We start from the raw sequence: 23,269 nt of genomic DNA, 5'->3' as shown, positions 1-23,269 counted from the left end.
CCAGAGCAGCAGGGACAGGCCCAGGACTCTGCCACGGGGAGCCTGACAAACCCACCGTGGGATCCCTGACAAACTGACTGCGGCCAGGCTCCTCTCTGGACAATGCACAGGAGGCTCAGCAAGTCCTGACAGCTGGGCCAGGGTCACAGCTCTGCTGCAGAAGGAGCCAAACTCTTACACTGGAGTGAAAATAAATGTGTGTGCTATTGATACACTTTTTTTCCCTTCTTTTTACATCACCAAGTTTCAGGTGACTATATATACTCCTCAAAAACACAATTAAATAATCCAGCTATTCCACACCAGCCAAAGAAATCTGGGAAAAGATTAAAGCAAACTCAGCAACAGCCACTCAAAAATGTTTCCCAAGGCACAGCCAACAAAAACTTGTCAAAGCTCATAAGTTATGAACTAATTTGCACAGGGAGAGCTCTTTTGGCAGCAGGCAGGTCCCTGAGCTCCACAGCACCTTGAGCAGCCGCACACATGTGGAGACAGCCTTGTGATGGGGCAGCACAGCTCCCAGAGCCAGCACCAGCTCCAGGTTCCAGGCTCAGGTGAGCACTGTCAATACTGGAGGCTGCTCTGATAAGCAAAAGAAAGATTTTTTTTCTTACTTATTTAAAGAGCTACACTCCTCTCTTCCCCCTCAGGAAGGAACAAACCCCTAGTTTCCAAGATGTTCCCCATTATTTAAGTACTTACCATTTCCCAAAACTAACCCAAGCACAACCCCTGCACAATCTCATTATCATGCCCCTCAAATACATTCTTTCAGTCGATCCTGGACTAGATTTCTCTCTCTCTGCTTCATTTCTCTGACCTCCCTGCAGGATGCTCCAGCCCCCTGCCCCTTCCCACAAGTTTTACAGAGCTCACATTTGCAGGGTTGCAGTGCCTTTCACCAAGGGAAGAGCCTGCTGCAAGGACAGTGGCACGCAAAACCTGAGATGTCATTCCCTCTCCCCATTTCTCGTTTCCTCCATGAAAGAACACTGATATACTTAGAACTCTCTGTAAGCAGCAGATGTAAGTTTTGAGTTTGTTTCTTTTTCATAATCCAGTCTTCTGTTATGCACTTTGAACCCCACTGCCCCAAGCAGTGACAGTAATACAGACTTTTTGTTGGGAAATGCGTTGGTTGGAACGTCTGAGCACTCCCTACCCATTTCAGGCAGCTCTTTCCAAACAGTTCAAACTGAAAATTCCCCCACCCCCATCCAAAATCCAAATTAGGCCAAAGAAAGCCTACTATTTAACTGACAGCTTAGCAAGTGGCCTTTCCTGCCCTGTGCGCTGCCATGTGGCAATTTGGAAATAATTAACAATGGTTTTCATACAGGGAAGGCTGAAGGGAGCTGCCAGGCAGTTCTGCACAGCATACCTGTGAGGCAGAGCTGCCTCCATCGCCTGAACTTCAGCTTCAGAACTGAGGAATGGATTTGAGACCCTCCAGAGGAACTCAGAGGGGTTTGCTTCAGTCTGCCAATTAATTCCAAATCAGTGTCAAAACAAAATGTCAATACAGCAAGTTTACAGCCAATAGGTTTTCCGTAATTGTGTCCTGACTTTGTCACTATCATGATTAATGGTGATAGTCTAGCTGTTTGGCATTGAAAAATACCCAAATACTGAATCTGGTTGAGCATCTGACAAAATACATGATTTTCTGGTCTGAAGAAAAGGAACTCAGACTTGTTTCAGCATTTGTGCACATGCTTTCTCAAACTCCATGGACTGCAGACAAGAGCAGATCTGGAGAACGGACTGGATGTACCACGAGGCATATTGCCCATTATAAATTAATAAAATCCAGAAAAAGCAGCAATGATCATTCCGTGGGAAGTTTCCTCTCATATGGTGACAAAAGAGAGTCCATATCAAGGTTATTGTATATAGCAATTAAATTCTTCAGCTAAAGCAAAAAATTTTTATTTTAATGGGGGAAAAACTAGAACACTTGGTTAAAATATTCTCATAGAAATATTGGTTACCACAGGCATTAAAAAAATGGAAATCAAAACCTACCATTTGTTGAGCACTTTGAAAAGTTTTAATGCAAAAAAAAAGTGCTGGAAAGAAACCTTCAATTTTTCCTCATGAATGAAAATAAATCCCTGTAAATGAAGCTGCATCTATCATGCTGCTAATCAGTCAGCAGCCACAGATGTAATCCATCAACCCAAAGTGTTCCTGCACAAACTTTCCATAAAAGATAATGGAATTAATTTGGTTTGGTGAGTACCAAACTGAAAAGTAAAGAAGCCTCCTCTGCCATTCCATCTGAGAGCCCATCATGCAGAGACAACAATAATTCCAGGTGGAGCTTACAGAAGTCACTCATGCACTGCCTCCATCTTCCACCTCGGGTTTATCCTGCACTTTTGCCTGCAGCAGATGTGGAATCCCGTACCTTGACTCCCTCCCTTCCTTTGATAGGGAACAGATCCCAGTTGTCTAGAGGGTAACCTTAAGTTGAAGAATAATTTCCTGGAGATAGGAACATGGGTTTTTCCTGTTTCTGCACGGAACCCCAAGCTGGCACACTCAGTGATAGTTTGCCAAGTGTCCAAATGCCCTGGGACAGCTTCTGCCCTCAGATGCACGGGTGCACTTCTTGTGTTCAGAACAGTTTGTGGTTCTGTACCATATTCAATCTACAAATCAGAATGAGATTAGAAAAGCAACTCTTGTTTATTTTGTAAATTACACATTACATTTTCTAATACCACAGGAAGTTACTATGATCTGCTGGGTAAGCTTGCAATCCAGACTCTTGAATACTTTAATTTACTGATCATCACCAATACAAATAAACCCATGATCACTTGCAACTGCAGGTGGAACATTCAAAACAGAAATCCCAGCGAAGCAGATGATACTGCATTAACAAAAAATGCTGACTGAATAACTTTATATGTTACCTTATAGACATGCACATAATTTAAACAGTACTTTTTTTCCTTTATCATCATCTTGGTTTTGCTGAGCACACTGACAAAACAGTAAATTCAATCTGATTTTCATCACAGCAAACAATGCTCCAGCTAAAGTGGTACTGACTAGTGCGAACAATTTGTTTGGTCTTGGCACATTAAAACACATATTTATGTTTTGGTCAATGATCTTCTGGAAGGGAACTATTTTATTTTCCAGCTAAGGAAATCCTTTAACTGTAAATATAATTAATACAAGGGGAAGTAAATAATTAGTACAAGGGGAAATAAATAATTAGTACAACAGAAGAAGAATGAGGTTGTAGTCCCTCCTTCCACATTAGTTACGTACAGTCCAGCACATGACTGAGAAGGAAAATTAAGATGGAAAAGTTACTAACATGAGAGATGAAATGAAGTCTCCCAAGAGCACAGAATATTCGGTATTTAAAACAATGAAAGAAGGACAAAAGCCCCACCAAGGGAAGCAGAGGGGGTGCAGTGGGAGGTATTTCAGCTTTCCGGACTCCCCTGTCAGTGCTCTCCGAGGTGCAGCCACCCGGCAGTGAGAGGCACCTGCAGAGAGCCTTCCTGTGGCACGACCCTGCCTCACCCCGCCGTGATGGAAACGCTCTGGCAGCCCAGCCAGACGTGCACACCCAGCTGACTGAGCTGGAGCCTGGCATGGGGAAGATTTTCACTGGGTTTCGATAATAAACCATACATCAATTTTGAAGGCTCAATTCTGAAAGCAAGCGGCCAATACCACGGTCTTGATTATCCCAAGTACAAAGAACAAGAACAGAACAAAGAGGTCTGTGAGTTTAAGTCTCAGAAGATCACTGGTGCAGTTTAACATCAGTTTTCTAGAAGTCACCTCGCTGATGAGGTTCTCTACAATCAGTAGAGGGCTGGGGAAGACTTCAGAGGACAAGTAATAAACTGTTTGGGATGAATGCCTTGTCCCTTTGCTCTGAGCTTTGCCACAGAATTCCAGGCTGGTTTGGGCTGGAAAGGACCTTAAAGATAACCCAGTCCCACCTTCCGCTACCTCAGGTTGCTCCAAGTCCTATCCAGCCTGGCCTTGACACTTTCAGGGATGGGAAGCCCACAGCTGTGCACCATACAAAGACTATACATGATTTACATGGTACATACCTTAATTTTGGGTGGATAAAGCTGCAGAGCCTGTGATTTTTCACTTTGCAAAGGAGAACTCCATGGGCAATATGAAGAAAGCTTGCAGAATTGTAAGGAACACAAATAAATTGAAGGGGATATTCCTTCAGTGGAATGTGGATCACAATACTGCAGAGGCCAAGGAGGAGAAAGCAATCATTCCCTTGAAGGTCAACTAGGAGAATCCCAGCAGAGCCCTGAAAACAATTATGGACTCTATCATTCCAGCAGTTCCTGGTCATCCAGAGGAATGGAAAAGGAAAATGGTGCAACACCTCACAATTCTGCCAATCCTCTGTTTCACCTAAAAGACAAACTTCTACGAAGGGTGCAAGGCGTGCATCCAGATGGAGATGTTCCTCTCAGTAATGTGGGGGTGGCCACATTATACATGGGCACGATAAGGACTGTCAGGATCTGGATTTTCATTGTTTCCATGCTCTTCTCAGAGAGCCAAAGCTTTATAAATCAAACAAGATATAAAAATAATGTGCTCTTGTTATACACAGGCTCCTGTCAGTACACGCTGACCACTCACACCCTGAGCACTGCCTCCCAAGGCCTGATAAAGGAGATTTCCTGTCTGGGATGTTTCACCAAGATAAGTGTTCACCTTTAAAATAATATTAAGCAGTACCTTTCCACATTACCTTCCACTCTGTACTACCACCTCAGCCCACAGGCACTGTTCCTCCTTCAGTAGGAGATTTCGAGTTGTTTGACTTTATCTTGTTTACTTTACACAAATGCTATTCCCTTCTTACAGATGGATGTGATCTGGTGAAGACCTGGGAACATTTTATCCCATAGCAAAACTCATTCAAATGTACCATCTGTTCTTCCTGCAGGGGCACAGTAATGCCAGAAACTGTTTAACATTCTATAAATTCAGACCATATAATGGATAGCTCATTGTTAAAGTGAAGCAAGGCATCATTTCGAACCTGATGACAAACATTTTGCTGGGGCTTTGCCTCAAAAATAGTATTCAATGTATTATTTTTGGTTTGCTTTTAAAACTTCACATTCGACATTAAACAGCAAAGGTGGGTCACAACGTGACCTTAACGTCTGGCTTAATCCCCACTTCCAGCAGGGTCCTGGCTAATAACTTCAGGGAAATAGAGACTTGGAGTGGGCCACCGGGTTATAACAAATTCACTGCAACACCAGATTCTGCTCTCCTTTCCCCTGGTGTGTGTCTGTTGTAGCTGCAGGATACACTTCCTAAGAGAACAGAATTCGATCTTCAAGTTTAAGAGCCATTAAAATATGTCTTATTTTACAGATATTGCACTTAACTGCACTCACATGCAGTTCCACACTCTGTCTTTCACTGACTAGTAAGAAACCCCATGTTCATAACAGTATGAGCTGCCATTTGCCATTCCTTTCTACACCTCAATGCTACAATATTTAATCAATAAAAAGACTGGACAAAAAGTCCTGCTATGAATATGTACTGTCTGAGTCAACACTAAAATAGCCTTCATTTGCTATTCATACAAGAAAACCACAGCATGAAGAAGGGGAAAAAGGAGAATTACAGCAAAAAGCCCCAAAACACACACAAAAGAAATCAGTGGTGTCTCATTGGAAAAAAAGGGCTCTGTAGAATGCTGCCCCCAGAGTGGGACACAGGCAGCCCCTGCCCGCAGTCACCCACAGCTGTGGGAGCCAGGCTCCAGCAAATCCACACAACTCACACTCCTTGGAGCAGGAACCCAGCATGGGGTTTGTGTTCCAGTGACACAAACCAGCTCACAACACTCGCACACTCCCAAGGATAGGAATGATCATCTCAGAACCCTATTACTGCAGCCCAGAAAGTCGTCATTTAAGACCCTGTATGTAAGTGTATATAATCATTGCCATGTCTTTAGGAAGCTCTCACACCGCTATAATAAAATCAACAGAAGTAAAAAGCACTTTTAGCCCAGCCTTTCCTAATCCCAGAGACAATGCCTATATTTTTCCATCACATCAGATCCTGGATGGTGGGGGAAGGGCAGGAGCGTGAGGAGAGGGGGAAATGCAACTTGAGAAGTAGTAAGTGTGTCAAAATCTAAATTACTTGGAGATATTTTGCAGCACAATTCTCCTTTATGCCTGTGCAGCTCGGTTCATATGGCTCACATTCAGCCTGTCACAGTGAATCACTGCTACTCCTTGACTTACATTAACAAAAACAAACCTAACTTTTGCTCCAGCCTGTGAGGTAAAACTTTGAATTCCCAGTCAAAAGGCCAGAAGTGGCATTACAAATAATTGTTTTTGTAAGAAGCTCACTTTGAGGAGAAAGCAACAAAAAAAAAGCCCGTGAAGATCTGACTAATAGCACAAACACATGTGTTGCTTATGGAGAACTTTGCAAAAAAGCAAAAAGCTTTGTCCACGAGCAGCAAAGACCCGGCTTTAGCAGCCTTAACTAACAAAGCAAACCCACCCCTCTCTACTTAAGTCTTTAAACTGCATCAAACTGGAGATATTTAACAGTAGCTTTAGAGCCTAAACAACAGTTAAAAAATAAATCTGGAAAACAAAGTACAAAAACCAAAGTGAAACCCAGCCAGACACAAGCTCTGCAACTAGCAGAACACAAGGCACAAAGCAAAGCCAGCACTCAGACAAAGTTACTTTACACTTCTCCCAGCAAATTTGCAACAAATATCCAGTTAGGAAAGATTTCTGCTGACCTGTGTATGAGCAGCAATGCAGATGTGGCGAGTTCTCCTGTCACCTTTTGTTCCCAGCCATGTCAGCTGTGCTCTGCTCCAAGTGCTGCTCACACTCCCAAATCCCCTTTTCCAACTCTATCTTAGGAACTGCCCAGATTTTGTAGTGTAATCTGAGCAGGGAAGTACCATGTGCCTATGATATGGTTAATTCACTTTTTACCCCCTGCAATGCTTAAGGAAGCTGCTTCACATTTCAAAGCTGAGCCTAGGGCTGCCTGACCCAGGTAAAGCCAGGGCAGCGCTGGGACTGCCTCCTCCACCCCAGTGGGGGCCCTAAAATAGCTCATTTCCCCCTTCCAGACCCGAGGGGGTATTCAGGGGCTACTGAGGTCCTTGTGTTCCTTCCCCTGGGTGTCTGGTGCAGCAGGGACCACAGTCCCAACACAGAGGGGACTCCTTGCTGAGGGCCACCACCACCGTGCTGGGGCCACCACCATCCCCATGGCCGAAGCCAAGCTTGGTCACTGAAGTAGCTCTGGAGAGGCCCCTTAAGACCCAGCAAAGCCCCGGGCATCTGGTCTGGGATCTTTGGCAATGAAGATGTTGCACATGTTGGGCTGGAAGAGTCCCATCTGTTCCTATCCAGGGTTGCCATCAGCTAAGCAATTAACAGCATCCAAAAACCAAGCCTCTAAACTTTGTCAATTAACTCTTCTGTTAATATTCTTCTATTGTTATTGACCTACTCTGGTTTGAATTTGCAATTACCATCATGCTTGACAAGAACACTACACTGAGAGAAGGAGGAAATGCCTCTTCTTCCCAAATTCTGCACAAGGCAGAGTTACACTTGCTGTGAAGCTGCCTAGCACCAGAGAAGGTGCAGAGGAGCAGAGGGAGAAGAGTCCCCAAATCCTGTCACTGCTGCTCGTCCAGCCCCAGCCCCACAATGAGGTCCCCAACTCTGTGCACCAACCCCAGGGATAACCACCAGCACCAGCCTGATGCAGGCATTTCCTGAGTGTTTGCTCAGAGAAGGGTGAAGTGCAAACTCACACAGGCTGTGTTGTTCCCCAGCTTTTGTGCAAGCAAATTCCATGTAATCCCAATGTCAACATGGTCAATGGCCCAACCACTGCTAAATCAAGTCAGGGAGGCTGAGGGAGTCCCACATGGCAAGGGGAAGGGAGGTCTCTGTTCCTCTCTCCACCAGCCCTGGGCAGATGGGGGAGCAGACAGAACTGCTTTTCAACAGCCAAGAGAGGGCCCCTAAAAGAGATTACAGGGAAGAAACAGTCAGTGATCCTGGAAGAGGAAAGATGTAAGACAAAAAGATGGCAGAAAACAGAAAACCTTTGTGGGAACTTTTAACTCTTGGCCAGAAGGCAGCAAAGCAATTTCATGCAAAGAATCTGCTTTTTAAATCCTTGCCCTGGTATTTAAGATCTACAAATACCTTCTGTGGGATTTCTAACAACTGCATTCTGCATCTTGGAGCTTTCCTGTCTTCAAACTCTTGACCTTTACTCTGAAGCAAAGGTGAGAGCTCTGTCTTCCCTGTTGCATAATTTACTAAACCCAGTTATGTTTGAAATTAGCATGTTGGTAAGGCAAAACTTGAAATAATGTAATGGGTCTATTTCAGAGAAAAAGATATATTCTTCAAGGATGAATTCAACATCTCAGCTCAGAAATCTGATCTCGATTGAGGTGACAATTGCTTACTGTTATGAATAAAAATATACCTATTTTTATTTAAGGTTACAGAGAAAAAAAAAAGGGACCAGTTGCTGTTAAATTAGCTTAATTGTAAAGAGTTCTTTAATTGCCCGTTAATGGTTGGTGATTTAGCCATTGTCCTCCCAATGCTTGCCCCGGAGCTACACCTGGACACGCAGCCCAGGAGAATAGGAGTGGCCTGGGACCACGTACGCAAATGAGAAATGCACCGCGCCAAAATTTTCCCGTTTTCCTAGAAAACCCCTAAAAACAACGAGCCAACACAGAATTAGGGGACCCTAGGTGATGTCTAAGGACGGGCGTGAAGTCCAGTGCCTGCTTGGATCCTTTTTGTTTCACACCCTGACCTCAAGAGATGTTCCATAAGGAGGGGACCCGAAGTGTTGGACTGAAAAGCAGGAATCTGCCAATCTCCCGTGAGGACGCAGTCCCCAGCTCTGCCTGCCCAGCGGACAGAGCTGCATCATCACTCTCCTCCTCCGTGCCACTCTTGGGGACAGCGGCGGCGTGGGCGCGACCCGTCGATTTCTCCCCACCTGAGCTGAATCTCTTTAATAAAGGCATTGAAAAGGAGAAAGTTCTCCTGCCCTATTTATGTCACTTACAAAACAAAAGTAACACAAAGGAAGTGAAGTGACCTCAAAGGTTAGGAATGGACACCAACAGTTGTCTCTGATCAAGGCTGTGTTATAGCACAGTATCATGGAATGGTTTGAGTTGGAAGAGACCTTAAAGCTCATCTTATTCCACCCCTTGCCATGGGCAGGGACACCTTCCACTGTCCCAGGCTGCTCCAAGCCCTGTTCAGCCTGTCTTTGGGCACTGCCAGGGGTCCAGGGGCAGCCACAGCTTATTTTTCTGTTTAATTAAAACGGTGACATCTGCTGTACAGAATAACCTAAGGATCTCTAAAGAGATTAACCTGAGGAAACCAAAAAAAGTAATGAAGTTAAGTAAGTATGATTACCAAAGTGCTCAAGAAATTTATAATCAATACAAAAGATATAGGAAAGTATATGTTAATGAGCCAAAAATTGTAAGTTGATGCAAGCTTAAACTTAAGATTAAGCCTGATCAAAGAAAAAGAGGGGGGAACTGTTATGAATAAAAAGATACCTATTTTTATTTAAGGTTACAGAGAAAAAAAAACGGTGGGACCAGTTGCTGTTAAATTAGCTTAATTGTAAAGAGTTCTTTAATTGCCCGTTAATGGTTGGTGATTTAGCCATTGTCCTCCCAATGCTTGCCCCGGAGCTACACCTGGACACGCAGCCCAGGAGAATAGGAGTGGCCTGGGACCACGTACGCAAATGAGAAATGCACCGCGCCAAAATTTTCCCGTTTTCCTAGAAAACCCCTAAAAACAACGAGCCAACACAGAATTAGGGGACCCTAGGTGATGTCTAAGGACGGGCGTGAAGTCCAGTGCCTGCTTGGATCCTTTTTGTTTCACACCCTGACCTCAAGAGATGTTCCATAAGGAGGGGACCCGAAGTGTTGGACTGAAAAGCAGGAATCTGCCAATCTCCCGTGAGGACGCAGTCCCCAGCTCTGCCTGCAGACCAGCGGACAGAGCATCATCACCCTCCTCCTCCGTGCCACTCTTGGGGACAGCGGCGGCGTGGGCGCGACCCGTCGATTTCTCCCCACCTGAGCTGAATCTCTTTAATAAAGGCATTGAAAAGGAGAAAGTTCTCCTGCCCTATTTATGTCACTTACAAAACAAAAGTAACACAAAGGAAGTGAAGTGACCTCAAAGGTTAGGAATGGACACCAACAGTTGTCTCTGATCAAGGCTGTGTTTATAGCACAGTATCATGGAATGGTTTGAGTTGGAAGAGACCTTAAAGCTCATCTTATTCCACCCCTTGCCATGGGCAGGGACACCTTCCACTGTCCCAGGCTGCTCCAAGCCCTGTTCAGCCTGTCTTTGGGCACTGCCAGGGGTCCAGGGGCAGCCACAGCTGCTCTGGGCACCCTGTGCCAGGGCCTCGCTGTGAGGAAGCCACAGCCCAGGCACAACCTGCACCGTGCCCCAGCAGCACTCGTGCTCCTCACCCCACCACCCTGCCAGTCCAGGTGCCCCATCCCTGACTGATGGGGGTGACCCCGATTACTGTGCCCCCCCAGCCCTCCAGGTGAGGCCAGGCAGGGCTGCAGGGCCAGGGCAGGGCACAGCTTGCTGCAGGAAGCCAGCTCTTCACTGCCTAATTCTATTAGCCTGCAGAACAGGCTATAATTTGCTGAAATGATGATTAATCAAATCTTATTTTTCTCTAAAGCAGCTAATGAACAGCCAATTAAATGTCTCAGTAATTCTCAAATAACAAAGGAATACTCATGGAGTGACAACTACCAGCTATTTAACAGCACAGGCACGGCAGTGAAAGCCAGCCTGGCTGGAACAGCAGGACGTGTATGACCACCACATGGTCCCAAAGCCACCTTTCTTTCCCACTTCGAATCGCCACCACCCCGCGTCCTCACTGCTTGCTCCCAGGCTTTTGTGCCCGCTGGTGTGGAGGGACAGGGAGCCCTCGTGGTGCCAGAGAGCCAGGGGACAGGGGATGGGGTGTCCAGGGGACAGGGGATGGGGTTCCCAGGGGACAGAGGACTGGGGTGCCCAGGGGACAGGGGATGGGGTGCTCAGGGGACAGGGGATGGGGTGCCCAGGGGACAGGGAATGGGGTGTCCAGGGGACAGGAGCTAGGGTGCCCAGGGGACAGGGGATGGGGTGCCCACAGCACCCCCACATCCAGCTGGAGGAGCTGGGCACCTGGGGCCTGCCAGTTCTGCCTGTCTCGTGGTTCAGGCAGACTCCAAACAAATCCATGAATGCTTTGTTTTGATCATATAAATCAGGGTGAGATTAAGATACATAAACACAGCGCAGTTACCTGAAAAGCAAGGAATGACATCTAAAAAAGAATCCATAATGTTGGTTTTTTGAAGTATTTCTTCAGTGGGAATTGTGTTGGAGCAAAGAATGCAAAACCCAGAAGCTTCCAAGAGGGGGTCATGTGAAATTACTCTATTTCAAAATTTTTCCAAATCACTAACATTTTGACTCTGAATGTATTTGTAAGAATCTGCCAAAAAACCATGAAACCAGTCAAATTTTTTTGCAGTTTGTAACTGTCTCCTTTTTTTCCCAGGTCTTAAAAATGTTTTTGCAGAGAACTTATGTAATTTCTTTAGAAACTTCTGCAATCCACAATGACATTGCATATTTTTTTTCAAGTAAAAACAAGTGTCCCAATAAAGAACAAAGAACATCCTTTGTTTCAGATGAAGAATTTCAGGAGAAACCACAAAATGTTCAAGCAAAACATTAAACATTTGATTTTCCACCCATTCTGCCAACAGTCTAAGTTTTCCCATACTTCTAATATCAGTGTCAATAAGGAGGGGAGGGGACAGGAGGCAGGTCAGATGGATGACAGTCACTCTGCAAATTAAAACCTGCTAATTAAATAAAGATGAAAATAGGATGTTTTGCAGAAAGCATATATTTTTTTTTACTTAGCTTTTCTTTTTAATGAGGAAACAAGACCATCAGGAAAATACAGCATTGAGGGAAAACTGGAAGTTGTTACTCAAGTTATTAGAGAAATCCTCAGCTCTGCTCCTGAGAACACCCAGCTCTACCTTAGTCACCAACATGAGAGTCTTGTCCTTTGTTAAGGCCCCAACATTACTGATAGCAGATGTTATTTAGGCTCTTTAAACGAGTTTTCAAAAAGCAGGCTTAAAACCAAATGGAAACATTTAATTTTGAACCCATTGGAGATCTTTTGAAACACACACATGCTTGCCTGACACACTTCACTGCCTGTTTTCACAGAATGGTTTGGGTTGGAAGGGACCTAAAGATCATCTAGATCCAACACAATTATCAAGTTCCAATTCCCAGTTAGTGGAGGTTTTTCTCAGTGCAAAGCCATCCTCCAGCTGTGGAAGCAACATGGAACTTTGTGCAGCTGCATGTTGGAGTGCCACAGTGCCCAGCAATGCACAAACACACAATTTACACAATTTAAGTGCTATTTACACTCTCAGAGACAAGCAACCCCAAACCACAGAAACATAACCAAGAATTACATGTGTGAGCTGTCCGGTCTAGGCATTTGCTTCATCTTCATGGCAAACATCATAAAGTGCTAATTTATTTTTAAATCATTACAGAAAGAGAGATTTTAGTAAATTTAAGCAAACCCTAGTGAGTTTCTTCCACTTCACTCTATTTAGATGCAGGAATAGAACTGATGCACTCAAGTTAACCTGTTTGCCCAGACTGGAGAGACATTATTAAATGTTCTTTTACACATCCTAAATATTCAGACACTTGCAGCACCCCAGGGCATAGTGTGCTATGTCAACACCTTGAGAAGAATGCAAACATCTTAATAAAAGAGACGAGAGATTGCTTATCATGCACTCTTGCTGTTAACATCTGCATTTTACAAAAGCTCACGAATTATTACACACACTTTCCACAGGACATATCCTCCTGGATATGCAGGCAGCCATGCCAGGAACCAAACGTCGTGTCAGAAAGCAGACTGCATTTTTGGTTTTGCTCTAAAGGCAAATGAATGTTTCCGAGCATTCTGCAGCTCCCCTGAGCAGAGCTAAACATTTACTTCAGCAGCTCAGAACTGAGGGGTAAATCCCCCAAACCAATCTGCTCTGTATCGCATTATATCCTTCCCAAACAGCCATCGAAGTTTTATACATTAATCATGCCCAAGAGCCTACATTCAGGATCATCAGACTGGATGTTGTACGGATTGTAGGACAGAGCTCCCCGCGTGAGGCAGGTGAGATGAGAACAGGGCACGCCGTGCCACCAGATGTGAGTGTCCTGGTTATGAAAACTGAATAAATAAAAAGTTGGCCTCCACAGAGATGGCAGAGGCTCCGGGCAGGCTCAGCAGCTCAGCTCCTTCAGGTGGATGGAGGAGCAGCCTCTCTCAGTCCTCACTGATTCACTTCAGGAAGGAAAGAGACAAACCCAAAAGGCAGCAGGATTATCTTCAATAGTCTAATTGGTGGCTCGAGATAATCCACTTGGCTTTGTCTAAAGCAAACTAGGGAGTGCTGGTGGGAACTGTGCAGAGGCAGAAGCCGGCAGGGCCCGGAGCAGGGCGGGCTGGCAGCGGTCAGTGAGGTCAGGGATCTGCACCAGCTGCCTACCCTTGACCCCGGGCTCAGGGGATTTCAGGAGGTCCACGCCTGTCCAGTAACTCTGCCCAGCAGAGCTGCCACCATCTTCTCTGTCAACTCCACTTTGAGCCAGTAATACACTTAGCAAAGCAAAACTAGATTAAAAATAAAACAAAATTGGGCTTTGCTATCAAAACTAAAATCTGGCAGCCTGTTCCCATGCAAAATCCTTCACAAGTGATACATTTGTGGAGGACAGCTGGAATAAATCCATGACATTTAATGACATACTAAAAGCAAACCTTGAACAAACAACTTTAAATCATTTGAAATACTAATGTGAGTAGATGAAACTCTGCAGTGCTCACATGTTACAATAATTAATCATTTCTAAACAGTGGAGTTTAATTATTTTTTTTTAAATCTTTTGCAGAAGTGGGTGTTTTCCCCCATTCCAGGCATATATTTTAAGTAACACTCTCCTGTGAAAAGGTTTCACTTCAAAGTTTTAAATGTATTCTCCCATTCTGATCTGATTCATGACACCAGCATAATAATTTTTCCAGCTTTCTCCTTAATTTTTTTTATAAGTAACCTCACCTCCAAAGCCCAGAGCATAGCACAGAAAAGCAGCAATCCTAGAAGTTTTTTCTATAAAACACTTCAAATGTGATTGCCACAGAAACTCAGACAACAAATTGCCTTATAACTTAAATGGAAATTCAGATCCCACAGGCATCCCCTAACCCTCTGTCCATGAATATCCATATCATCCTAAAAGGTTCACAAATGCTTGGGCAGAAGAACAGGTCTGCCATTCCATAGCTAGAACAGCTGTTCAGTGGGAACCACACTGATGCCCTGAAGGATTTCAGCTGGCCCACCCTGAGCACCAGGGATCTGTGGAATTTCCCAGGTGTGACAGCTATGAGATGGGGGCAGGTACCAAGCTGAGATGATTTAGGACAGCACAAACAAAGTGTAAGGGGCACATCTTAAGCTGATGCTGGCCAAACGGCCCAGCTCTCATTAAGTGAAGCCTGGGGACACACAGACGGTGTCTCCTGGCCGTGGCTACAGCAGGAGCTGGCTGAGGACCAGCAGCTGGCTGGTAGTCCCCCACCACATGTCTGGCAGGAGGGACAGAGAGAACATTCACTGTGCTAGTGCAGACTCAGCTAATTCAAGTCAAAAACAAAGGTGGTTTGAGCTAACCTGGCTGGATTTGCAGTGAGGTGGATTAAGAACACCCCTAAGACTCCTTCTGCCAGCTCTGGTGGGGATAAAATCTTTGCTGGCTGTATTTTCTATTTCCAAAATGTCATGTATGCCTGCCCAAGGAATTGCTTTCTCTCTCTCTCTCTCCATCACCAGTCTAGACAAAACTGCATTAAGATCCTTTCTTAACTTATGTGTACAGGTGTAAGGTGTTAGCAGTTACTAAAAGGTTTTCTGAATACAGGAAAAAATGAGCTCCTTGTCTCCAAGGTATTCTCAGTGAATAGAGTCAGGAGCAAAAACTAGAACTAAACTAAAAGAAGTTTCCTGCCAAGGATCACCAAAAAAAAAAAAAAAAAAAAAAAAACCAAAAAAAACATCCTACCAAAATAGGCAGACAGTCTGAGTTCTGAGTTGGAGGTACTTGCTGGCGGCAGCTGCTATCGGGGTGCCCGAGCCCGGCCCATGGCAGCTGGCTGTCCGTCTGTCCGTGCAGCTGCACCAGGGACCCCGTCCCTCCCACAGAGCGTTCCTGGCACCGGGCTGGGCACTCCCTGCCTGCCTTCATTCATAAAAACCAGCCCACGCTGGGGAAAGCCCCAGGCTGCAGCGCACCCAGCAGTCAGTGCCGGTGACATCTCTGCTCACACACACTGCCCCCGCCGCGGCTGCATGCTGAAGGCAGGGATCAGTGACAGGCCTCAAAACCTCTCCCTGCCTCTGGCTCCAACCCACAGAGCTCGTTAGCAAACAAGACAGACAGGAATGCATGTAATGCAAATTAACACAGCTTCATTTTAATGAATAATGGGTCAGATTTGTAACGGGCAAGAATGATAACATAGCTCAAAGGGTCTGGTCTTGCTCTGGTCGTGTTCAGCCAGAGGAGGAGTGGCCAGGCCACAAGTGAGCTGCATTTCTTCATACCTACGTTTGTTTCAACTGTTTGATTTCCAACAGAAAGACCACAATAACATAAGCAGGAGAAAACAAACCACTTTTTGGAAAGCCCTTTTCCAAATCTCTTCTGTTTAACTCCTGATCTTTATGAGCATGGAATTGGAAAGGACTTCTTGGGATATTAAATACAGGCCCCTTTTATTAAAGGCAACATGTCACTTCCAGCAGAAAGAAAGGTTAATGTTATGCCAATGAGCTGGAAGGAAATCCAAATTTCTAATGCATGAGAATGGGGGGAAAAGCTAAACAAAAGTGAATGCATGAGCTCATATCACAAGATCAGAGCCTTATTCTAAACATATGGACTGGTGGCACATCGAAGAGGAGATAAGAGGCACAATAATTAGGAGTCACAGTTCTTTCTGTTACTAGGGATCTACATACAACTAAGAAAAACACCTCGGGACGCTCAGCCCTGGGACAGAGGAGGAAGGCGAGCTCCCAGGGCACTGTGAGGCCACCTGAGATCACAGTGGCCTTGAGGACAAAGGCTCATGGAAGGGGCAGGCAGACCCCAGCCAGCAGCACTCTGGTTTCCTCTGCTGAGCAGCCATAAGGCAGCTGGAGGAAAGTGTGTGCCCACTGCAAGTCTTTCAGCAGCCACCAAAATCTCTGCAGAATGTAAGAGACACTTCTGATTTTGGCAGAAGCAGCTAAATCCCACCTTGTACCCCCCAAACTATGGGAAGAAACTCCCAGGCATGGAAACGTTTTCAAAGAACAGTTTGAAAGAGAAGACCAACCCTGTAAAGATTTCTCATCTGGCTGGATTAAGGAAAGAAGGCAGCAGAGAGAGGCATGGTTAGCAGGAGGCTTGGTTTGGTTTACATGGGATGCAAAATCTGGTGACACAGGGATGATGGGGAGGGACAGCCAAGGTCCCTTCCATCCTCAGCAGTCTCCATGCAGCCTGTCAGACCTGAGTCACCAGACATGACAAGAGTGAGAGCAACAGGAGCCCTCAGAGGGCACAAAATCACAGTATGGAAGCAGCCTGGAGAAGGGCTGCAACCACTCTGCTCCTGCAAATCCAGAGGAAGGGATGTCCTTCTGCAGTGCTGGAGGGGTTCTGGCAGCATGGAAGCCCCAGCAGTATTGCCTCCTGGAACCGAGGAACTGTCCAGCAAAACAGTTTCCAGGTAATAACAGCAGGACTCCATCCCAGGCAGGGACAGATGATCACATGCAGAAGATGCCACTTCCTGACTGTGCTGCTGCTCCATTGCCATCTACCACCTGAGCCCCAAAAAGCAGCCTGGGGCACTCACACACATGCAGGAGTGAAGCTGCACTCAGGAGTGCTCTGGTGAGGTCCCTGGGAGCTCACAAGCCTCTTCCAGTGGGACGCAGCTGATGCTCAGCCACACTCGCCCCCAACCCTCAGAGATGGGGGTTGTTGTTGCCCTCCCACAAGTTCATGCCTGAGCAGGACAGAAAGAGCTTTGTCTGAAATGTCATCTTTAATGCCACCAAGCACTGCAGGGGACTCTGCCCAACATCACTTCTCAGAGGCCACCTACACTCAGTGCACAGAATTGCAGAACACCATTTCTTCAAGTAGATCAGAGAAATTAAGAAATGTATAATATCACATGATCATTTAATTCAACTGGAAAGGTATTAAAGTGGATGGATGGAAAGTAAAGATCGCTTCAGGCTCAAAAACTGATTTAAACTAAAAGAGAGCCGTTTTTCCTCATATTTATACACACTGCAAGGCTACTGTTTACTTATTATTTATTCCAGTGTCACTTGCAGAATAGCCTGATGCAGCGTGCTCAGACCAGCAGTCCTGCAGAAGAGGGGTGCCTGAGAAGCTCCCAAGGCTGAAGAGCTCCATGGCTTTGCCATTGGTTTCTTGTCTTTAGTGGAAAAGTTAAAGCTCCAGGCTCTACACTAAACTCAATAAACCCTGTTCAGAGCACTGCCTTCGTGACATAATACATTTATGCAATTAAAATAACATGACTCTTGAAGAGTAAGGCAGCAGCAGGAAAGCTTTGCCAACAAAGCAGTGCCAATTAAGAGTGTGATTTTTGGAATATATTTTTAGGCCAACATCAGCCCTATTAATGCTGGTATAACTGTCTTCAAAGTGATTTTGAAGGTCCAGCTGACGCCACTCGGGAGAAGAACTAGTTAAAAGACTAGCGTTTGGCCTCCATAGGCTCCATTCTGTCATTGGGGGAAAATTCTTCATATTAAAACTAATTTAATCCATTCCACTAATAAGGGGGGTTTATGTCTAAAATCTTCTCAGACAATTTTACACTCATTAACTGTATAGCACAAACTGTAGTTTTTGTTGTTGAATTACGTAAGCTACAAGTATAGCCACATTTATGGGATGTATCCATAGCTTCCGTTTGCAGTTGGCATCTGAAGGACGGGGATGCCTAAAGCAAGAATTCATCATGAGGAGGAGCAGGAAAGGACAGAACTCAGGTGCTGATGATCTGTTAGCAAACCACACAAACTCCAAACACCGCCCCTCTGCTCATCGCCTATAGGTGCAAAGAAACCAAACGCGACGCTAATATAACTTGGCAATAACTTTCCAAAGAAAGCCAAAGGTTGAGAAAGAAAATTCGATACCAGTGGGGCACACACCAGCTCCAAGGCCCTTCCTGCAGGTGTTACCGTGAGCCCAAATCCTCCTTCCGTGATCTCAGCCCGGGGCGACCGCCAGGCTCCTGCACAAGGCTCTGAGCGACAGGGGAGGAGATAAGGTGAGGGCAGGCATGGGGGCAGAGAGCCGGCTGGCTTCGGCTCAGCCCTACACGCACGTAGTGATTCTGCGGCCGGCAGCTCGGTTTCTCCATTGATCCTACGAGCCTGGTCCCCAAACCTTCCCCAGCACATCCCGCCCCTGTCCTCCCGGAGCTCCCAGCACTGCCCCCGGTCCGTTTTAACGCCGCTCACTGCAGAAATCCGAGCATACCAGCAAGAACAGGCAGAGAGCGCTTTTCTTAACTCTGCCGTATACCTTCTCCTCTTCCTTTCGAACTTCCCATTGGTTTTCGCTCGGCTCACGAGCCTGCACGACTCGGCGGACGCGTGTGAGGAACAATCCGGCCAGCTCTCCCCCCAGCGCCAAATGACATTTGCTTTGCAAACACTGCCCCCGCCCCGCGGGCTGCTCTCGCCTCCAGCCAGCGAGTTGTTTTCAATAAACCAACAGCTCGGAAACATCCACAGCAACTTTTTTTCTTTTGACAATTTGCCGCTTTCAAACCAACAGGGAAAAAAAAAAAAAAAAAAAAAAAAAAAAAAAAAAAAAGCGAGAGAGTGAGAGAGAGAGGAACAGCGCAAGGAAATCTCGGCGTACTTGTCCCGGAAAGGGTTCTGGGTGGAGGGGCTGCAGCTGCCCCGCACTTACCGGGCCGCGCCGCGCCGCTCGCTCCGCTCCGCGGGGAAGGGGCCGCGGGACCCCGGGGCCGGAGGGAGGGGCCGGAAAGCGGCGCCGGGGCCGAGTGGCGGCGGGGTTTGTCCAACCTGACAGCGGCCGGGCGGGACGGCAGCCCCGCGGAGCACGGCCCGACACGCCGCGACAATGGGATGGGATAGGATGGGATGGGGTGGGATGGGGTGGGATGGGATGGGATGGGATGGGATGGGCTGTGCGGGGAGGCTCACGGGGAGGGGAGCAGCCCCTAGACCGACTCCTGGGGATCGCAGCTACCAAGGAAAAGAAAAAGCCGGGGGTTAGAGGTGAGCGCCACGCCTGCCCCGGGGCTGAGGGGCCTCACCTGGTTCTACCCAGGTTAACGCCGCTGTGTCGACCAAAGGTGGCTTCGAGGTTGTACTAAAAGGGCTTTTCAATTTCTTTTTGTCCCACAGCTGCTTAGTGAGATGTAAGTAGCCCCCAACTCACCTGGCCGTAAGCCCTCAGGGAAGCGCTCGGTGCTCGGCCCCCGGTCTGCTCATCGAGAGCGTCCTGTTGTTGTCGTGTGACAACAGCGACTGTTTATAGAAACCCATCCTGGGATAAATTAGAGACGAGTCCCTGGGACGAACCGAGTCCCTGCAACAAACACTATGTCATCGGGAAAGCATCCCTCCTCAGAGGGTCTCGGGAGTGAGGCCGGTGCGCCCCGCCAGACAGCGGGCTGTGCCTGTGAGCTCAGGGGGCTCAGCCAGAGGGAGCCGCTGGTCCTGGATCGAGAGCTCGGGCACCTCTCTTTGGGCACCAGGCTCGGCTTCCCCCTGCCTTTCTGTCCCTTCAGTACCAGGTGTTTCCAGCCGGGCCCGCAGGCCAGCCCTGGAGCTCTGCCCCTGGGGCAGGCAGCACTGAGACACACTGGGATGTTTCCACACCGAAGGGCTCCTCTGTCTTCCCGGGCATTTGGTTATAGGAAGGAGAGACCCTGTTTGGTGCCCACCAGAGTTGTTGGCAGGACAGCTCTGCCCAAGCCAGCAGGGAAGAACAGGAGTAGCAGGAGCATGGCAGCATCCCACTGAGGCCACCTGTCCAGCCCGCAGCGCAGCAGCTCTGCAGCACCAGCCTGGCCTGGCCCGGGCCCTGGGGACAGCTGCAAACAGCTGGTGGAGGCACCAGAGCATCCACGGCCTGGCTGCCAGCTTTGCATCCCAACAGCCAAGGGATGCAGCAGAATCCACTGCTGCAGTCAGAGCTGGGAGCTCCCTGCAGTGCTTGGCCATCTTCCTCCTCCTCATGGCAAAGTCAGCCTGGCCCAATCTATGACACTATAAATGCAACATTTGAGGAAACTTTGGAGCTGGTCCTGTCTCTCAACTCTCATTCACAGGCAAGACTGAAGTCTGCAGAGACAAAATGTGCATACAATTAGGGAAAAAGTAGCAGGGTAAGAGTTTCCATTTCTGAAATGTGGTATCCTGTCTCCAACACAGCCAGTGCTTGGGAAAGTGGGACTGTGTTATTGTGTGATGCTGCAGTGTATGTGGGAAGGGTCCTGCCGATTGCTGCTGGACACCCTGAGGGATGGACCAACTGCACAAAATCATTGTGTAACTTTAGCCAGAGAGAAAAATGCTATTTACTTTGTAAACAAACAATCAGCCCTCCCAAAATGTTCCTACACAGTCTTGAATTTCATCTGGAGGAAAAATGAAAGCATAGAAGGAGCAGAGGACTCTGATTTCTCTCTCCCTCTGTGGAGATGCAGTGTGAGCACTGCTGCTCTGAAAGCAGGGTTACAGTCCCCTTAAATCGTGTGGTGACAGCCCGTGAGTGCCCCTTGCTGGCCCCCACTGCGGCAGGAGCAGAGGGGAGCAGCAGAGCTGGGGTAATGCTTTATCTGGGGCTTGCACTGAGACTGGCACTGAGCTGACAGTGAGCCCACATCTGCCAGCTCAACACCCTGAGCTGTGTGTTTGAGGAACACCATGAGAGATCAAAGGAGTCAGGACTGTGATAAAACTAAACCAGGAATTACAGGATACTCCCAGAATCACTCCCGTAACTTTTCCTGTTTAAGGCATGATGCCCTAAGCAAGGTGAAGTCTGTAGGTAGGTTTAAGTTGTCTCATCAAACCAATTGATGCACATGGGAGATACTTTCAGGCTCCCAAATCCTTCCTCATATCTAAGAAGGGGTGCAAGCTGCACCTCACCAGAGCACCACACACCTGGATAAACTCAGGAAGTCCTAAACCTAACCCAAAAACTGGAGCCCTATGCTGGTGGCCTGTCCTCAGGCAGTGTTTTCACTCAATTTATCCAAGTAAAAAATTACTCTGAGCCATATTTTTAACAACATAAGAAGACTTAAAATATTTTATTTTGACTTCAAGTGACACTGAAGAACTAATGCATCCAGGATTTAATGAAGTGAGGCTAAATGGAAATATCCATCATTTCTGAATGACAGAAAACCAACAACATTGTCTGGGGACTGAAAGGATAAGGCAGGTCATGTGAATCCACACAGCCATCCTCATGGGTGGGATAAGCACATACCAACTCAGGGACTAGCTTTGGAAAGCAAAACCAACTCTTTGGAAGTCTGATTTCAGGAGAAAAGTTTGGACTTGAATCCTGCCCTTTTTTTTTTTTTTTTTTTTTTTTTTTTATCTCCAACTCTCCCGAAGCTCTGAGCTCTGCACTGTGCACCAAAGGAGAGAGGGTAGCACTGTCCCCTTCCAAGGGACAGACAGGGAACCTGAGCACAAAGAAACCTCTGTACACGAGCTGGTTAATCCTTGACCCATCTAGGAACAACTTATTTTCAAATAGAAGCCCCACAGAAGTGGAATCAAACCAGAAAAGAAAAGATGTGCCATTTTAAAATCCCAAAGCTAAGATTAAAATAAATAAATAAAGTCTCTAGTGATTCCTAAGCAACAATTTCCTACTTGCAGACCAGTGGAACAACAGCACCAGTGTCCTCTGCCCCTGTATATTGTAGGACCCATTTTGCCACATCTCTTCCGTGACCCTGCCTTCTGCATGGCTCTGGCATTCCCACTGTGAAGTGGTGCTGCTCTGGTTGAATAGCCATGGAGCAGAGCAGACTCAGACTGAAATATTTGTTTGCATGTCCTCATCCAACCACAGTTTTTCAGAATTTGGGAAGATGTCACAAAGCAACAGAACACAATGCCCCCTTGGCCAAAGTCAGACCACTCCACAGCGTGCCTTTCATTGCAGTGTGTGGTTGAGAAACATAAGAAATGCACAGCTCACACAGGAAAAGCTTTCAGCAGCTGTTGCTGCTTTAAAATACCAGAGTCCCTATGCTAGCACATTTCATACAAGAGAAATCGACTGGCTCAATACAAACAAATCCATGACAGTCTATACATACTCTGAGGCCATGCAGAAAAGCTCACACCATTCTGGGGATTTTGATCACCACAACTTGTAAAGGTTTGCTGCAACCTGCATAGCTGAACTTGTGACAGGGAAAAGGTAAAGAAGCAGATCACAGGAGAAGATTCCTGCAGTGTGAAAAGTACCCCCAGTAATTACTCTGGTTCTGAGCCATATTTTTAACAACGTAAATATCACTTAAAATATTTTGCTTTGACTTCAAGTGACACTGAAGAACTAATACAACCAGGATTTCATGAAGCGAGCCTAATTGGGAATACCCATCATTTCTGAATGAAAGAAAACCATCATTTAGAAGGGAAACAGCAGTATTTGGTCACATTCACTCTCTGCTACACCCATTCAGTGCCCTGAGAGGAAATCAGGTTGTACACCTTTGTTCTGTGAAACAGAATAAAGCCTAATTCTTCAAGCCAGAAGCGAGCGTGCCTGACAGTGACTTGTCATTAATTTAATGTACTGGCAAGGCAAGGGCACTTAAAAGCAGCATTTGATAAAGTATTCTTTCAGATTCTGACATTTTACTGCCAGTGTCTGAGAAATGTACCCAAATCTAACATCAAAAGGCTCTTCAAGGG

At 46.5% G+C, this 23,269-nt stretch overlaps 1 protein-coding gene across 7 annotated transcripts in view; it reads right to left on the bottom strand.

The window, feature by feature from the left end:
• Positions 1-19,844, bottom strand: part of FBLN2 (fibulin 2) — a 92,121-nt gene extending 72,277 nt beyond the window's left edge. For 2 of the 7 annotated variants that reach the window (XM_041399509.1, XM_041399518.1), the window contains exon 1: positions 19,752-19,844. The gene's annotated coding sequence lies outside the window, so the exon portion shown is untranslated. Of the gene's footprint in view, positions 1-6,811; positions 6,913-18,487; positions 18,508-18,818; positions 18,981-19,256; positions 19,296-19,751 lie in introns of those variants that run through there. The other 5 variants (XM_041399515.1, XM_041399513.1, XM_041399510.1 and 2 more) reach the window with 5 other exon arrangements.
• Between the last annotated feature and the right edge of the window lie 3,425 nt (positions 19,845-23,269).

Source organism: Onychostruthus taczanowskii, unplaced genomic scaffold (genome assembly GCF_017590055.1).
Source record: "Onychostruthus taczanowskii isolate IOZ18803 unplaced genomic scaffold, ASM1759005v1 scaffold162, whole genome shotgun sequence".
Classification (NCBI taxonomy): domain Eukaryota; kingdom Metazoa; phylum Chordata; class Aves; order Passeriformes; family Passeridae; genus Onychostruthus; species Onychostruthus taczanowskii.
The sequence above is the reverse complement of the archived record's forward strand: the minus strand, read 5'-3'. Positions and strand labels throughout refer to the sequence as shown.